Below are 14259 nucleotides of genomic sequence, written 5' to 3' on the forward strand. Positions count from 1 at the left end.
TGAGTTGCCTCCATACTGATTTCCATAATGGCTGCACCAGCCTGCAGTCCCACCAGCAGTGCACCAAGGTTCCCTTTTCCCCACAGCCTCGCCAGCATTTGTTGTTTGTTGATTTATTGATGATTCTCTTAGCTTTTCTTTATTGCAGTTTTCCATATTTATTGAAACAGGCTGCTTAGACACTGTACTAGCCACTTCAAGTTTGTTTTTCCTTAGGTATTTCTATTATACTCATCCTTTTTAACAATGAGTCACCCTAGACCTTATCTAGTGATCAGTTACAAAAGTGAAATAATTTGTGTTTGTTACATCTTGAGATAGTTAATGAACAACCTTCTAGGTTATACTGGTTTTCATCTAAAAAGTAAACTAATTATTTGTAATGTTTTAACATAATTGAGTTACCATATATTGAGTTAATGTGCTTTATTGCAAAGTTTGTATTTTCTTTCTTTCTTTTTTTTAATATTTTATTGGGAAATTGGGGGAGAGGAACAGTGTTGGCAAATTGGGGAAGGGATCAGCCAAGGGGACCAATCTTCATTGTGGAGGGCACCAGTTGTCATCTGGCTTCCCGTTGGCAGCTCATGGCCTCTAAGCTCAAGGTGCTGTGTTCAATCTTAGTTGCGGGTGGGTATAGCCACCATTCCATGTGGGAGTCGAACCAGCAGCCTTGTTAAGAGCTCACACTCTATCCACTGAGCCATCCAGGTGGCAGCTCAGCTCAAGGTGCCGAGTTCAGTCTTAGTTGCGTGTGGGCATAGCCCACCATTGAACAGGCAATCTTGTTACCCCAGCTGAGCCATCCTGCCATCTGTTGGCAGCTCAGCAACAGCTCAGCTTGGGCGCAGCATCACTGGCCCATGTGGGAATCGAACCGGTGGCCCTGTTGCTCAGAGCTTGTGCTCTTAAGCCAACTTTTAACCAACTGAGCCACTCAGCCAGCCCCCAAAGTTTGTATTTTCAACATTAGTCTTTAAAAAACAAACAAACAGATCTACAGATCTAGGTTTGTGGCATCCTACAATCTGATATTTGATTAAATGATTTGATTATCTGACTCTAGGATTAAAATACAGAAACCAAAACCAGACATAATCCTACCTCTGCAAGTTACTCCAATAGCAACGCAGCTGCCTAAAATTGTTTTCTTATATGTGAATATCTATTGCTTTGGTAACATTTAAATTTTAAAATAAAAGCACTACATTTATGAGTCATTCAGCTCATGCCTTGCCGTGATGTGTGGAGGTGGTATTTGCGATTAGCCAGACAATTATTTATCTTTGCTGTTTAATATTCCCTTATGGCATATCTAACCAGCTCTAAGAAAACTAAAGACTTGGCAGTTGTTTTGCTAATTTTAACAATGCAAATGGATAAACCACATAATTCAGGACAAAAATACAAAATCTTTGTATATTGTCATAGAGTTGGCTTGTAATTATTCATAAAATTATGGAATAGTGGAAGCTGAAAGAAATCTTAGAGATCATCTAATCTCAGCGCCTCATTTCTTCTGAGAAAAACTGAAGATGGAGAGTTTCTGTGACTTGCCCAAAGTCACACAGGTAATTAGAATTCAACGAATCCTCCCATAATACCATAATACCTCTCTCAACCTTTGGGGATGAGTGGATTCTACTGCTTGATTTCAATTTGCCTTTCTCTCCAGTAGTCTTAAATGCACTGTGTAAATCTATTCTTCCCTTCCCTCTCTCCCTCCCTTTCCTTCTTACTGCCCTCCCTTCTCTTCTTTTCCCCTTAGTGAAATAAAAGGTAAATTCAGTGTAATTTTGCTTTAAGGGCTACCAGAAGTAATTTTAGATACTCCGGAGGCTTGCAGAACCAGGGCTGAAAATTCCTGTTGTATCAAACATCAACAAATTATGTACAGATTGTGACTGGTAAAGTGGGTATTCTGTGCAGGGAGAAAAAGAAATGGGAACCTCTACAATTGTAACTTAGGCTGAATAGTTATCATTGATTATGGTTAGGTTTCATAAACTAAATGACTAAAGAATTACTAGACACTGAGAGTCCAGAAGTAGCTAAAATTACTACAAATACTGTCATATCTAAGAATCCATAAGAGATTATGACTATGTCCTGAAGAAGAGAAAATAAAAGTACATGTCATTCCCCCATCCACCACCACGCTCACTTCCCAAGGAAAGCAGAGTGTTAAAAAAACCAACTGAGAAGGTTTAACTCAATGTTGAAATTAATTTAAAAATATTACTATGACAAGAAATTGCTATTAAAGGCATTTGTATTATATGCTTGTGTGTAGGTAAATAAATGCAATTCTCATCTCTTACTGTGACAATACATTTTGCACTTATTGTGAGTTTCAGCTTCCTGGGGTCTGTCAAATTATGGCACTGCCTTTGAGTGAAAAATTGCTTTAAGAATCAATAGCACACACTGGAACACAACCAGAAATATCGAAAAATTAATATTTGTACTGATTTTTCTCTTTCTAGTTAAAGATCCCAAAGCTCTTTACTTATATTTAATGCAAAAAAAGGTAATAGCTTTGGCTATTTGGGGACATGATGATAAAATAACCAGTTAAAGAATAAAGACTCCTGGTGAATCTGAAGCTTATCTGGGATAGAACTCTAAAATCAGATATGTCTGCCCATCATATAACACTGCCATTTGAAAAATCATACCGCTGAAGGCATTCTCTCTTTTCTCTACCCAGTGTTGTTTTTTTTCCCTAACAGTCATTTTCCAAGACACACTTCATGTCTAGAATCTACCTCTGACTGTCTTCTTTCTTTCAGATCCTATTTATTTGAAAGTTATCAGACTACGTACGGAAGCCTTAGAGTAGAAAGGGGCTTAGGAGACCATTCAGCAATGCCTCACCTAGTACAGGAATCCCCTAGAACGTGCTTAGCTGGACAGCCTCTGCCTCAACAGGTCACTCCGGCTCTAACTGTAAGTTATTACAGATATTGAGCTAAAATCTAAGTCCCCTAAGCTTTTATGGAGTTCTTTCTTCGGGGATAACACAGAACAAAATATATCCTCAATATAATTTCTTTTTGCTATAAGACAGTCTAAAAATGCTAAGATAACAGCTTTGTTCTTCAAGTAGCTTACAAACCTTTTTTTTTTTTTAACTCTTCAAGCTTCATGGAAGAATTAATTGTAATTATGCCATCTTTTCTTCATCTCACCTTATTTCTCTATGAGCTGACTTTATTTATTTATTTATTTTTGAGCTGATTTTAAATTTGCCATTTTTCTAACAGTGCTCTTCTCAAATTAAAAAAAAAAAATTCAAAAAACCCCCCAAAAAGTTATATTCTAAATTGTAAGGCCTTTTCTCATTCTTGATGTTTTTGCTTGGGTAACATTTAAATTTTAAAATAAAAGCACTACATTTATGAGTCATATTCAGCTCATGATGTTTTTCTGACCACCTTATTTTGACAGCATTGACCTTTACTTGAGCTCTCTGCTCCAGAAAACAGTGACAGTTAGGAAATTCCCCCAACCTTTTGTTTTCTGAAGTCTCCCCATTCTTTGGTGCTCCCGGAAATGGCTTATGGCGAAACACTCTTTTCCATATGAATTGCGGTCCACTCTTTCTCATGACTCCCAGGAGACTCATGGGTGACTCTCTTTTTCACCTGTAACAAGGCCAAACACAGATCTTTCCCAGGGACCTGCTGACAAAGTCAGACACAGACCCTCCAGCTTCTGTCTCATGAATGAATAACTGACATTAGAATTGTAGGCTCCCTAGTCAGGGTCCAAGAACAGGATTCTGATCTCTAAAAGGGTGAAGAGAACAAGGCAGGTCCTTTGTCTCAGAGAAACCAGAGTACAAATGAGACGAATGAGACAGGGACTTAGGTAAAGCTGACCAAGCCGAAGTCCAGTTAGTGGAACTGTTTCAAGTCAGAGATCAATTACTGGTGTTTAGGCACAAGTTGACTTGATGCTGAGCCAGTTGTGTGTAGGGCCGTTTACTTTTCCCAGCCTAGTAATGAGAATGACATCAATTCCAGAACCAGAGTGATGGGAGTGACCTCATCAGTGGGGCCTACAGGGACAGATGCAGTACAGCTGGCTGGCATTCCAGGGGGTGGTGAAAACACTAATGTCCAAATGAATGCAATCATCTCTTAATACTTCTTTGTGCTTCTGAGGTGGCCCTCTTGAAAACTTCTCTGTCGTTGATAGTGGTAGCTAAAATAATTATGCAGAACCGATGATAATGTGAAAAATGGGGAGGCTTTTCACACGGTTGCTGCCCCAACAAATTCTCTGACATCATTGAGTTAAAAACAATGACTTTTCTTGTTATAGAAATGAACATGTACTAAATACAGGTTTTGTTGGTCATAGTCTCACTCTAATTTTGCTTAGACGTGTTTGATGCCGGCTGCTTAATCCACATGCCTTCACCATCGCTGCTGACTCAGGTCATAGAATTCCCAAAGAGCAGTACAGAGGCTTTTAAAACTTCTCCACAGGCTTAGCTATCTTGTCTAATTGTTGAGACCAAAACCAAGAAAATACTACAGATAGGAAAAATAAACTAGGAGTTTTGTTTTGTTGAAGTTAGATTTTTATGAGATCTTAAAAGGAGAATTGGTGAACTAAGGGACACATAGCAATGCATTTGGGGATAAAGGTAGTATGGAAAATATTCAGAAGATGTGGTGGAAAATAAGAAAATTTTTATTGAAGTTAACTTGAATATAAATTATAGCACAGGAAGAAATTCCACAGGGTGTCAACTCCTTCTAGCCTAAGACTATGAGGAACACATCCACAGTTGAAGAAAGTGGGGTTTATTGACATGTTGCAGTTAGGGGGAACATGCACCATGGGGAACCAAGAGGCATCACATTGAGAGGGGGATCAGAGAGGACTGGAGCTTGTGCTAGGGGATTTGGTTTCAAGAAAGCAGAGCTTTGCTTTGGAATGGATGCTGTCATGATATAGGGGTCATTTTATAATTGGGCATCTCAATAAATATTATCTAGAAGGAAGGAGGAATGAGGCAAGCATCATCATTCGTATTAGCCAGGCTAGGGAAATACTTGGACAGTTTATGCTTTAGACAATGTCCATACTCAGTCTGTGGCCAGGCAGGATTATGGTGGTTTTTTTGTCTTGAACGATCACAAAATCTGATGTTGATATTCTATGAAATTGTTTGTTAACAGAAGCGCTAAGTCCTATCTGTGAGCACCAGGCCAGCTCCTGGGTGTCAGAGGCTGCTTTTCTCTTTCTCAGGAGAAATAGGGGAGATTAAACTTGACTTTTCCATATCTGAGGCATCATTATTAGGGCCCATTCTCATATTTGCCTGTGTCCCACGCCAAAGTTTTCCATCTAGTAATACTTATGGACGTGTGACTCCCTTGAGCATCATAAAAGAGAAATCACATTGATTGTACAGAGACAGTAAAAAGATTATACCTCTACCCAGTGCCATCAGCCGAAGCTCTATCCTGAAATGCTTTCACTGGCTCTTAAAGATGCTTATGGATCCCAATGGACTAGTGGCACTGTTTTCTAATTTAAAATATTTTAATTAAATAAAATCCTTCCTGAGGAAGAAAGAGCAAGCCAGATTGGAGTCTGTCACCTCAGTTGTTTTCTGACTTCACTGATATGACAAGACAGCAAGTTTGGGTTTTTCCCCATCTCTCTCTTCCCCTCCTCCCTTTAATGGCCTGTCAAAAGGTAATTCCATCCTGTGTTGGCATTAATGCCTGCTGTAAATAAAGAGGAAATGGGAGGAAAAAGGAGGAGGGAAAAGAGGAGTGTGTGTGATAGAAGCTAGATTTGCAGTTCAATTGCAAGGCATCTCTCCGATGTCTAGACACCAGCTGCCTGGTAACCATGGGAACCCACTAACTTTGGCTGATGGGCTGAGGAGTAATGACTCTCAGGAGATCTGGGTGGCAACATGGTGGTGGGGGCAGAGGAAGGAAGGTTGGGAGAGATGGCATGGAGCATATTAGAGTAATATGGGAGAGAGCAAGAGAAAATAAAACTCTTTCTGTGGAAGGGTGGCCTTAACCTTGTTACCATTTTTTTCTCATACACATTAAACATGTGGTGACAAGGTACAAATCTGCAATACCCGGCAGGTGTCAGGACACAGGTTGCTAAAGATGAATAGCTGAGCTGGAATGATTATATCCCCATCAACCCCCTGCCAGTGCCAAAGTATTTCCTCAGTAAACCGAAGCTTTCCACGGTAAACAGACATGATCAACAATGGTCTGAAGCCTCAGGAGTAGGAAGTTCCCATCCCCGAGAATGGCTGTCACTTTTACAAACACTCAGCAATGAAGATTAATCACAGCCCTTTACATCTACAGTGTCCTCCCTTCTTGTTGCTCCCATTTTCTCTAGCCATGTGCAAGGGCTGTGGATGGTGGGTGATGGAGGATGGTGGTAGGAGGGAAGGAGCCTGAAATGAAGAGTTACCAGTTCAGGGTGAAATCTTCAATCCTATAAACAGATTTTATTCTCTTATTCATATTAGATTTCTATCATCAGAGGTTTCCAATCCATCAATTTTGAAGCCTTGCAGTTGCTTGCTGTCACCCTGCTCCTTCTTATCATACATTCCTTTTGATTGGGATTTTAGTAGCACTGGCATCCCACCCCATCCTTCTCATCATCTAATTCTGTGCCCATTCCTACCCCCTTCCCACAACTGCCCACCCCATTTCCTTGAGAAACCACATACACACATTACCCCTCAAAGACCTCCAGCCTCTCTGGTAATGCACAGCAGCCCTTTCTCATCCAGGTTTGTCTACAGCTATACAGATTAGATTTATTGTCTGTCTCATATTGTTTTACCTTTGGTCATGCAACCTTGTGCACCACAGTTAGAATCTAATAGAAGACCTGATGGTTTTATTGGAGTTATCTGGGTCACAAAACTGTTTCTAATTGTGCAAAGCTAACAGATGATATGAGCATTAATCCTCGGACTCTGACTGATAAAAGCCAACAGAGATGCATGAATACACACACACACACACACACACACACACACACACACACACACACACACAAAAAAATGTATACACATTTTAAGAAAGGAAAACTGTATTAAAATTGTAATACTCAATATATACCAATAACAAAAGATGAATACAAGTCACATGTGACTTCTGCAATTACAAGAGGTGCTCAAAGTGGTTACCATCAGCGTCCAGACACTTCTGATTACGGCGAACTACTGCCTGAGCAACATTGACCGAAGTGTCCACTTGTATACATTTTTTGGCACGGTATTACACACACACACACACACACACACACACATAAACATAAACATACATACTGTAGGTTTTTATGCAATGGTTCCTCTCAAAAATGCTCCTGTGTGAAAAAATGTCTCAATCATATTGAGCTATAATCAACATGTAGACAAATTCAACATTGTAAAAATGGCTACTAATAAGTAAATGCACATTTAACTATAATTTATGGTAAATAGAACATTTTCACCCACCAAAGATTAAATTCATCAAAGATTAAATCCAAACAAAGATTAGATCATCAGATCAATTGATCTGATGACTTTGATCTGATGATCTAACGTGAGAGAAAGGCGTGCTTGCTCCTAAGCAAAGGTCTGTTTTGGCCATCTATTCCCAGTCAGGGTAGAATTCAAGTGGTTTTGAATTGCTAAAATGGTTCTCTGCTTTTGAAGACATATCTTTTGCATGAGGAGATGAAACTGATGCATTCCCTATAACTTGTGCTCCCTGAAGGGAGTGACCGTGAAGCAGTAGGACTAGGACAAGGATCTGGTACCACTGACACAGACCACTTACAGTCACTGTCAAGTTGCCAGCAACTTCCAGTCATTGCAAGGGATAGCATTACATGTGAGAACTATATGAGTCACCAAAGAACTTGCAGGGGCAAAGGAACATGGAGGAGCATCTTCCCAGGTGGCAGAGGGGAAGTTTCTTTACTGGTGATAAGGAGTGAGGCAATTGAATGTAAGAATGATTGGGGGTTACCTTTGCCACCTATGCATTGACCATAAGGGTTGACTCAGCTACTGTAAGTAGGTACCTTCTTCCTCACTCATTGAATCGATCACATCTACTGGGCATTCACTATCTGTTCTAGCTGCTAGGGATACAGCAGTTTACAAAACAATAATAAATAAAAAAATATCCTGTCCTCATAGAACTTATACTATAAAGAAGTAAAATGTATAGCATGTTAGGTGATGGTAAGAGCTACGAAAAGCATAATGTTGGAAAGGAGAATAGACAGTGCTGGGATGAGGTAGAGTGAGTGACAATATCAACAGAGAGAAAGTCTCTTCGAGAAGTGACATGTGAGCAGAGAGCTGAAGAAAGTTAGGGAGTGAACTCCATGAGCCTCTAGAGGAGGGAGGTTTCTAGGCAGAGGGAACAGTAAGTAAGGGCAGACGCCCTAGATGTGAGCACACGTGGTTGTTGGTGTTGTAGCGAGGAAATCAGCATTGCTAGAATGGAGCAAGAAAAGGACAATAAAGGAAGGTGATATCCAAGCGGTGACCTAGTGGGGAGGGTGCTAATCAGAGAGGAAATTGAGGTCATTTTAAGGACTTGGATTTTATTGAAGTGAGATGGGTGCTAGAAAAAGTGAGATGTGCTCAGGTTCTAGATATATTTTGATGGTGGGGCCAACAAGATTTGCTGACAGATTGAATGTTGTTAAAGAACAAAAAGGGTCAGGGATCATTCCAAGGTAGATGGCCCGAGCCTCAGGAACAGGTAGGCTTGCCATTTCCAGAGGTGAGGAAGCCTTGAGAAGGAGCGTGTTCAGGGAGAAAAGACAGGCGTTTGGTCTTCAAAATGTTTAAGTGAAGGTGCATATTAGATATACAGGCTGAGATGTGGAGTAAGCAGTTGCTTGGAGTGGAGAGAGAGGTCTGGGCTACAGACGGGAATTTATTGGGTCATAGACAATATTTCAAGCCATAGGGAAGAGAGGAGAGGAGGTGCAAGGAGGAGGATACTCCAACAGTTGGAAACCGGGAGATGAAGAACAGCAAAGGAAACTGAAAGGGAGCAGCCACTGTGTCAGGAGAAAAATGAGGAATAGGTAATACGCTGCATGAGCAGTAACAAAAAATATTCCAAAGAGTAGAAAGTGACCAACTATCAAATGCTGCTCGTGGGTCAAAGCAGACGAGGCCCTAAAACTGACCATTAGATTTTAGCAATGTAGAGGTCACTTGCGACTTTGGCAAAAGTTATTTCCGTGGAGGCTGAGAGGGAAGGTGTGATTGTTGTGGATTCAAGAGAGAACAGGGATAAACAAGTTGGAGACAGTGGGTATAGATAACTGTGGCTAAGAATACTGATTCAGGAGCTAGCCTGTTTGAGTTTTAATCTGGAACCCATCACTTCCCAAATGTGATACCTTGGGCAAGTTACGTAACCTCCCTGTACCTTGATTTCTCCACCTCTGTATAAAATGGGACCTAGTACCTACTTCATGGGGTTATTGTAAAGTATGATACATATAAAATACTTAAATGATATGCTCAGTAAGTATCAACTGAAACAGTCCTTATTGTCACTTCTCTTAATCCAAAAAAAAGACAGAGTCCTTGTGAACAAGTTCTGTTATCGGCTCTGAAGACTAACATAATAAAAACTGTTGTTTGAGTAACTATGATGAAAGCTGCCAGCCTTGCTCTACTCTCATAGTGCTTTATACAGATTTGGACTGAACCACCTCAAGGGAGTGTTATGTTTCATTTTCCACATAGTGTAAGGTCCTGGTTTAATAAAAACATAGTCCAGTGATCCAGAGTGTTTAATGAATTTGAGGTTTTACAAGCACTAATATTCTTTAACTCTGAAAGACCCCAAAAGATTTTTTTCTGATCACATTGAACTTCAGTGGTAGTTCATATAAAGTACTTTAAAATATATAAAATTCAAAGTGTTAAGGCATTGATAGTTCTGTGCTACAAAAACAGTGCATCTGGCGTTCTGTCAAACAGACATCTTTATCAACTAACACTGCTGCATTACAATAAAAATTGGCATTTATGTAGTGGTCTTGAAGGGTTTTATGATTATGATTACTATACTTCTAATGCTGTGCATATTTTATTATAGCCCAAATCTTTCCCAGTTGTAAATTCAATAACAACATAGATGGCAATTATTAATCAAAACACTCAATTAAAACATTAACCAGGATGTTCCATTCCCCAATCACATTGGAGAACACAGAATTTACTGTAAATGTGTTGTCCCTTTTTAACCTTGAGGGCATCCAAGTTAAATAATAAGAAGACAATAAAAGTAATTATATAGAGGGAGCAGAAACGAGACCCTAATGTAGTCACACGCACGTGTCATGTGGCCTAAGATAAGTTCTCTTGCTTCTGTTTGCTCATCTGTAAAACTGGGGCAATGATAGCCCTCATCATAGGGTCATTGTGAGGTTTAAACAAGAAACTCCATGTAGAGAATTTAGCAGAAAGCCTGGCACAAGACAAGTAAATGTCATTCATACTGTCATCATCATCAGTATTATTGTTACTATAGCACTTATTCTATGTTGGGGACCTAATAAGAGAACACCAGGCCAAAGACTGAGTAATTCAAAGCTATCAAATAAGCATTAAGTTGGCTCCCAATGTTAATTAAGGCTTGAGTTAACATTAGAAATTTAGAGTCACCATCCTCTTTGTGAGGAAGTCTCAATTAATTATAGGAGCTCAATAAACATACGCGGCAGGCGATATATTCATATGGATTTAGTCCAGATAGATGGCTTTCAAGGTGGGGCCGGAAAAAACAGTCTGGGCTGCCTGCAACAGCAGCCGCAGCCGTCAGGGCTTCAAGAGATGCTCACACGGCCTCCTGAATGACTGCACCCTCCCGAAGTGACAGGGGGACAAATGGCTGCTGTCTCACCACACATCTTCCCTTGCCATCTCCTCCACCTTCCTGCTGGCCCAGCAGGCACGTGCCAGCAATGAGCTGCCTGCCTCACTGGGGTCCTCAGCTCCATTAATAAGCCCTGCAAGGCTGATAATTGGGGATTTGTGGAGCCTGCAGGCTTTCAATAAGCCAGGTTGTTATGGAAACCGGAGGCAGCCCTCCATGCCCATACTATTGATCCTGAAAAAAATAAAATAAAATAAAAGTGGGGTGTTGAAAAGGATCATTCCAATCCGTCCTCTCTATCCTTATCGTTTTAAAAGTTCACTTCCAATTTTCACACATGAGAATTCACAACTATGCTCTTTTGGTTTCCTTCTCAGCACTCCTTACCCCTTTCTTAATTACAATTGAATTTTTTTTCACCTCTAGCAAAAAAAAAAAAAAATCAGTTGAGCAGGGTACTGTAGGAAACACCAGAGTAGACGCTCTAAATCTAATTTAACACCATGGCATCAATTCTGATTATTTGAGCCAAGAAATTAGCAATGAATGTCAACGTGCTTTCTTCACCATTAAAAAAAAACACACACACACAAAACAAAAAAACAATAACTGAACAGGATAAAAAAAATGGCCTCCGAGTCTCTCACTGGCCTCTCAGGAGGTATTGTTCTATAGCAAGATGGCCCCACCCACAATGAGTCATGGTATTGTGTTCAATGAAAGGAGTCTCCAACTCTCAAACTGTCAGAGTAAAAGGACACAGCTTTCTTGGACTACTTTTAAAAATTAACTGACAACCTCCTTACAATAAAAATCCGATTGCTCCATCTGGTTAATAAATTCAGGCATGATGCTAGAGCATAACTGACTGGGAGGCCTGTAATAGCACTGAATGAGTCCAGCCTGAAGGCTGCTGTGGGCCAGCATCATGGTCTCAGTCCCTACACTGCAGAGACCATTGTTTCCTGATGAACTTCCCATCGCCTCCCAGCAGAGGGCACCAGTGTAATTCTGTTCCCAGCTGTGGAGCCTGGGTGGATAGCAAAACCAGGAAGAAATGACTCCAGGCAAGTGATGGAGAGAGGTAATAGGGTAAAAAATAATCTAAAACAAGCTATAGTGACTGCGTCTTACTTTAAAGCTGTCCTGAAATGAATTTTTATTTTTCAGTTCTTCCAAAATGATTAAAACTCAACCTAAATACCGTTCATTTAAGCTGCTTTATCGAATAAACCAAAATTATTATTAGTCTTTGAACTGAATTACTAAGTGTGGATTATACTTTTGTGTTGATTTTGTAAAAACAAAAGAGTCACTCTCTGAGCAACAATAATATAATAAAGCAAGAACTTCAACCACCCTCTCTTCGCTACGGCACTGAGCCAAGTTCTCTGACCATTTGAAGGCTTTCACCTAAACGGACGCAGCATATCCCACCTTCCCCACAGGGACACAAGCGCCTGGGGTCAGTATCCTCACCAACTCTCCAATACTTCGTTTCTTTCCTTTGGACCCTACCCACCATCCTGACCTCTGAATTCCTTCTCTGCAAGCACAGACTGAAACTTGCAAGCAGTCACGCACTTACACTGTTCCTTATTGGTCTTGGATTTTTTTTAAGACCATTACTTTTTATCCTCAACCAGATTGTAACTTCCATGACAATAGATATTCACTTTTAAACACCTATATCCTTCATAGTGCCTAGAGCAGCACGAATATTATACAGACTAATAAATATAATTAATTGAAGGGCAGGGAAATACAGTTGTTGGGATCTGTGGGTTTATCTTCTCTATTCTGATACTAACTCGTTGTGTGACCATGGACAAACCACGCAACCTGAATCCTTGAGTATGTTTCATCTTCCATTAAAACACACAGTTATACAACCTCTCCTAGAGATTGAGTAGAGTGGCACTTATGCTTTTTGTGTCATGGTCCCAGAGGAGTATCTGATGAAATATAAGGACACAAGGCTATCATCCATTTATATATATACACACAGTATATCATGTTGCAAATAATTTCAGGGAATTAAAGGACCTTCCTGAAGCCCATCCAGTTCCCAGATCTATGTGTTTATTAAGTTTTCTTTTAGGTTTAAGACGAAGATTGAACCAAGATATGACAGTTGATAGCTGGTATCTACCTCGAAAGAGTATATTAGCTATTTCCCCTTAGGGGGCCCCAACATTTTCTATTGAATCCCTGGATTGCAGTTTCTGAGGGACCAATTACCTGGAGCCTAGATTAATCCTAACATCACTACCTGGTGGCTTTGGCTGACTTCCAGGCTCAATCACTACTGATAATGTAAAGACTTGGTTATCTTGCTGAGCTACAAGGTAAGCCAAATAGAATAGTCTCTGACTCCCAGAAGAGACTGCAAACCATTGTGTCTCTCTTGCTGGCCATAAAACACACCCTATTTGCACATTAATTTCCTTCATAAAATCGGAAGTGTAGTGACAAGGAAAAAAGTTTCCTAATAGCTTCGGTTAAAAGGATCCAGAAGCAAGGGTGGCTTTCTATTAGGATCTGACTATGTGTTCAATAAAACACCATAGTAGGCACTTTACATGCGATCTATTGAATACTAACAACCACTAAGTTCAGCAATGACAATATTATATTATTTCACAGATGACAAACTGACGCTGAGCTAGTGGCATAGAACTGGTTAGGGAGCAGGTCTCTGATTCAAACAGACAGGTTTTCTTCCAACACCTGTGATCTTTCTCTTGCACTGCAGGCCCTCCTAGGGAGGGAGTTGACTAAACCCATGGCTGTTGCAATTCTCTGTCTACTGTTGCAGGATCCATTAAATAATGCACTTTTCTTTCATAGTACTTTATACTCATTGAAATTCTTTACTTTGTACCACCAAAAAATAAAAATAAGTAAGGGTTCTCTTAATTTACTAGATTAAAGAGTCTCTTCCACTATTTTACCTATGGAAAGATGACAGGCCGTCCTTGCTTTTACTACCTCCAACGTGAAGATCAGCCCAGAAAATCTCCATATTGGGAGGGGAAAGTATGTGAACTAGTTGCTTCAGACTATCGGAAGAACGGTAAAGCAAAGTGATGTTCATTGAGGACTTACTCTGTACCAGGTTCTTTAAGTATGTTACGTCATTAAATTCTCACAACTGTTCAAGGTAGCATTATTATCCCCATCTTATGAATGAAGAGGTTGGGGGTTAAACAAATCATAAAAGCCACACAGTGAGAAACCTGGAATTGAACCCAGGACTGCCCATTTCCAATACTGCTTCCCTATGAGGTGTTCTAAGTAAAGAGAGAGAGAGAGAGAGAGAGAGAGAGAGAGAGAGAGAGAG

The 14259-nt window shown here is 40.1% G+C and overlaps 1 protein-coding gene across 2 annotated transcripts in view; it reads right to left on the reverse strand.

The window, feature by feature from the left end:
* The window catches only part of GAP43 (growth associated protein 43), a 98446-nt gene that overhangs the window by 12409 nt on the left and 71778 nt on the right, over window positions 1-14259 (reverse strand). The gene's annotated exons all lie outside the window — the stretch shown is intronic.

This window comes from Hipposideros armiger, unplaced genomic scaffold, assembly GCF_001890085.2.
Source record: "Hipposideros armiger isolate ML-2016 unplaced genomic scaffold, ASM189008v1 scaffold_718, whole genome shotgun sequence".
Classification (NCBI taxonomy): domain Eukaryota; kingdom Metazoa; phylum Chordata; class Mammalia; order Chiroptera; family Hipposideridae; genus Hipposideros; species Hipposideros armiger.